General features: G+C 44.6%; 1 protein-coding gene across 1 annotated transcript in view; it reads left to right on the top strand.

Moving 5' to 3' along the window:
• LOC144592277 (EF-hand calcium-binding domain-containing protein 6) overlaps positions 1-5000 on the top strand; it is an 88277-nt gene that overhangs the window by 65738 nt on the left and 17539 nt on the right. The window lies entirely within an intron of this gene.

The following is a 5000-nucleotide window of genomic DNA, read 5'->3' as shown; positions in this document are numbered from 1 at the left end:
TGCGGAAGAGTTATATGTTTCTATAAGATATTTATCCTTCTTATCCCTTCTAAACTCCAGAAGGATTCTGACCTGACACATCACCTATCCACGTGCTTCAGAGATGCTGCCTGACCCGCTGAATTACTCCAGCACTCTGTGAAACGTCACCCATTCCTTCTCTCCAGAGATGCTGCCTGACCCGCTGAGTTACTCCAGCACTCTGTGAAACGTCACCTATCCACGTACTCCAAAGATGCCGCCTGACCCACTGAGTTACTCCAGCACTCTGTGTCTTTCCTTGAATTCCTTATGATCCTCCTTAAACTCCAACTGATTCACAGCACTAAACTAAACTAAACTAAAACACTTTGGGCACTCTAGATCCACTTCTTTGATTCAACATCGGTTTTCTTTAATTATTTTTTAGTGAAAACACACGGTTTCGGGAATTTTTCGAGGATGTAAGGTAAAATGGGAGAGCCAGTGAATGTGGTTTAACTGGACTTTCAGAAAGCCTTTGATAAGGTCCCGCACCGGAGATTGGTGGGCAAAATTAGAGCACATGGTATTGGGGATAGGGGTGTTATAGACAATAGGTGCAATAGGTGCAGGAGGAGGCCATTCGGCCCTTCGAGCCAGCACCGCCATTCAATGTGACCATGGCTGATCATTCTCAATCAGTACCCTGTTCCTGCCTTCTCCCCATACCCCCTGACTCCACTATCCTTAAGAGCTCTATCTAGCTCTCTCTTGAATGCATTCAGAGAATTGGCCTCCACTGCCTTCTGAGGCAGAGAATTCCACAGATTTACAACTCTCTGACTGATTTTTTTCTCCTCATCTCAGTTCTAAATGGCCTACCCCTTATTCTTAAACTGCGGCCCCTTGTTCTGGACTCCCCCAACATTGGGAACATGTTTCCTGCCTCTAACGTGTCCAACCCCTTAATAATCTTATACGTTTCGATAAGATCTCCTCTCATCCTTCTAAATTCCAGTGTATACAAGCCTAGTCGCTCCAGTCTTTCAACATATGACAGTCCCGCCATTCCGGGAATTAACTGCAGAAGGACCTCTTTGCTCCTATACTCAACTCCTCTTGTTATGAAGGCCAACATTCCATTGGCTTTCTTCACTGCCTGCTGTACCTGCATGCTTCCTTTCAGTGACTGATGCATTAGGACACCCAGATCTCGTTGTGCATCCTCTTTTCCTACCTTGACACCATTCGGATAATACTCTGCCTTCCTATTCTTACCACCAAAGTGGATAACCTCACACTTATCCACATTAAGCTGCATCTGCCATGCATCCACCCACTCACACAACCTGTCCAAGTCACCCTGCAGCCAACACCCTGTGTTGACGTGGATAGAGAATTGGTTGGCAGGAAACAAAGAGTAGGGATAAACGGGTCCCTGTCAGAATGGCAGGCAGTGGTGAGTGGAGTGCCGCAAGGCTCGGTGCTGGGGCCGCAACTATTTACAATATATATTAATGATTTGGACGATGGAATTAGAAGTAACACTAGCAAGTTTGCAGATGACACAAAGCTGGGTGGCAATGTGAACTGCGAAGAGGATGTTAGGAGGTTGCAGGGTGACTTGGACAGGTTGAGTGAGTGGGCAGATGCAGTATAATATAGATAAATGTGAGGTTATCTACTTTGGCGGAAGAACAAGGAGGCAGATTATTATCTCAATGGTGTCAGATTAGATAAAGGGGAAGTGCAGCGAGACCTGGGTGTCCTTGTACACCAGTCACTGAAAGTAAGCGTGCAGGTACTGCAGGCAGTGAAGAAAGCTAATGGCATGTTGGCCTTCATAACGTGAGGATTTGAGTATAGGAGTAAAGAGGTCCTTCTGCAGTTGTATAGGGCTCTGGTGAGACCACATCTGGAGTATTGTGTGCAGTTTTGGTCTCCTACTTTGAGGAAGGATGTCCTTGCTATTGAGGCAGTGCAGCGTAGGTTCACGAGGTTAATCCCCGGGATGGCGGGACTGTCATATGAGGAAAGATTGGAAAGACTGGGCTTGTATTCACTGGTATTTAGAAGGTTGAGAGGGGATTTTATCGAGACGTATAAAATTATGAAAGGACTGGACAAGCTAGATGCAGGAAAAATGTTCCCAATGTTGGGGAGGTCCAGAACCAGGGGCCACAGTCCAAGAATAAAGGGGAGGCCATTTAAAACTAAGGTGAGAAGAAACTTTTTCACCCAGAGAGTTGTGAATCTGTGGAATTCTCTGCCATGGAAGGCAGTGGAGGCCAATTCACTGGATGAATTTAAAAGAGAGTTGGATAGAGCTCTAGGGGCTAGTGGAATCAAGGGATATGGGGAGAAGGCAGGCACAGGTTACTGATTGTGGATGATCAGCCATGATCACAGTGAATCATGGTGCTGGCTCGAAGGGCCATCCAAATGCACCGTTATTACCTCTTTAATAATTGACTTCAGCATCTTCCTCACCACCGATGTCAGGCTAACTGGTCTATAATCACCCGTTTTCTTTCTCACTCCTTTCTTGAAAAGTGGGATAACATTAGCTACCCTCCAATCCACAGGAACTGATCTGAATCTATAGAACATTGGGAAATGATCACCAACAAGTCCATGATTTCTAGAGCCACCTCCTTGAGTACCCTGGGATGCAGACCATCAGGTCCTGGGGAGTTATCATCCTTCAGTCCCATCAGTCTACCCAATACTATTTCTTGCCTAATGCAAATTTCTTTCGGTTCCTCTGTCTCCCTAGATCCTCTGTCCTCCAGTACATCTGGGAGATTGTTTGTGTCTTCCTTAGTGAAGACAGAACCGAAGTACCTGTTCAACTCTTCTGCCATTTCCTTGTTCCCCATAATAATTTCACCTGTTTCTGCCTTCAAGGGACCCACATTTTTGTCTTTGCTAATCTTTTTCTCTTAACGTACCTAAAGAAGCTTTTACTATCCTTCTTTATATTCTTGGCCAGCTTCCCCTCGCACTTCATCTTTTCACTGGAGATGTGGGCTTTCATTCGGATTGCCTCGACACCTGCATCTCTGCATTGCCTTTGTACGGAGACTGAGGTTTTCTAAGTAAAATCATATATTAATAAATTAACACTGCATTTAATCCTGACCGCCTCGCATCCTTGCAATTGTGGCGTTGGTATCCTGAAACTGTTTTTGCCACTGGTGATTTTTTTTTCGGAAGAGGGGAAGGGGGGAGGGAGGTAAAGTCCGGGCTTAGTGTCAGGCTAATTTCTGTAATGTTTTTGTTTTCACTGGGTTAATTCCGTCTGACCCCGGGTCGATCTCACTCACGGTGGACCAAGTCCCGTTCAATTAGCCAGCAATGCCCATCATTACCGCTGGACAAAAGCCTCCACGTCTGCAGTGAACCACCCCCCCCCCCGGTAGCAGCCACGCCGCTCCACCCAAGCGCACGAAAAACTCATTTAACGCCGCCTTTTGTTTTTCCCATTCATGCGGGTCTTGTCGGGTTGGCCGGTGTCAAGTTTGTCAGGTGTCCAGTCCGTTCAGCAGCCACCGTCACTTTAAATGAGATGATAAGGCAACTCTATCAGCAGCCCACGATCTGTAAAACTTCCCCCCCCCCCCCCCCCCACCAGAGAGCTGGGAGATTCCACGCCAGGGTGGTGTTCGAGAGGGACACTGGGACCGCTGGGCACCGCGGGGGATTGGATGCATCCTGGATAGGGATTGTAATATAGCCGCATAATAGTTTTGTGCGGTATATTTGTCCGTGTTGTGTTGTGGTGGTGGGTTCTGTTTGGTTTTATTGCATTGTTAATATTGTTTTTAAAATAATTGAATACATTTTTTGATAACTTAAAAAATATATATATATATAAATAAAGGGAGCCAAAGCGGGGAAAAAAACAGAACTAGTTTAGTTTAGTTTACTTTAGTTTGGTGATACAGCGCGGAAACAGGCCCTTTGGGACAGGCAGCATCTCTGGAGCGAAGGAAAGAGCTTTACTTAAGTTTAGAATTTTGGCACATATCAGGAGAACGTCAATGTTCTAAGATTCTCTTGACAATTCTAAGATCAAAAATCTTAACCTTAAGTAAAGCTCTTCTAAGTTAACCGGTTCAATTATCAATGCCGCTCTCTTTCTGTCAGTTCTTTCACATTCAGACCATATATCACTCCGATTACAATCTCACCCCTCATCATCATCGTCCTTACCATTGATATCATACATTATCTCCATCATTATTATTCATTATCTCTGCCATTATCTTTCATTATCAGTCATTGGCATCATTGTCACTGTTAGTTTAATTCCTTATCAATGTCATCATTCATTATGACTTTTGTTCAAAGATCATTCGGTCATAAATGATAGGAGCAGAATTAGGCCATTCGGCCCATCAAGTCTACTCCGCCATTGAATCATGGCTGACCTATCTCTCCCTCCTAACCCCATTCTCCTGCCTTCTCCCCATAACCTCTGACACCTGTACTAATCAAGAATCTATCTATCTCTGCCTTAAAAATATCCACTGACTTGGCCTCCACAGTCCTCTGTGGCAAAGAATTCCACAGATTCAGGTCATAAGTTTCAATGAGGTCACCCCTCATTCTTCTAAACTCCAGCGAGTACAGGCCCAGTGCCATCATATGTTAACCCACTCATTCCTGGGATCATTCTTTAAACCTCCTCTGGACCCTCTCCAGAGCCAGCACATCCTTCTTCAGGTATGGTGGCCAAAATTACTCACAATATTCCACAATTATTCATTATCACTGTCATTATTATTCATCCTCATGGTCATTATCATTTATTATTATTGTCATTATTCATTATCATTTCATCATCAATGTCATTGCCATCATCATCAATGTCATGCCATCACCATCAATCTCATTGCAATCATCATCAATGGCATTGCCATCATCATCAATGTCATTGCCATCACCATCAATCTCATTGCCATCATCATCAATGCCATTGCCATCATCATCAATTGCATTGCCATCATCATCAATGTCATTGCCATCATCATCAA

Source organism: Rhinoraja longicauda, chromosome 3 (assembly GCF_053455715.1).
Source record: "Rhinoraja longicauda isolate Sanriku21f chromosome 3, sRhiLon1.1, whole genome shotgun sequence".
Lineage (NCBI taxonomy): Eukaryota > Metazoa > Chordata > Chondrichthyes > Rajiformes > Arhynchobatidae > Rhinoraja > Rhinoraja longicauda.
The sequence above is the reverse complement of the archived record's forward strand: the minus strand, read 5'-3'. Positions and strand labels throughout refer to the sequence as shown.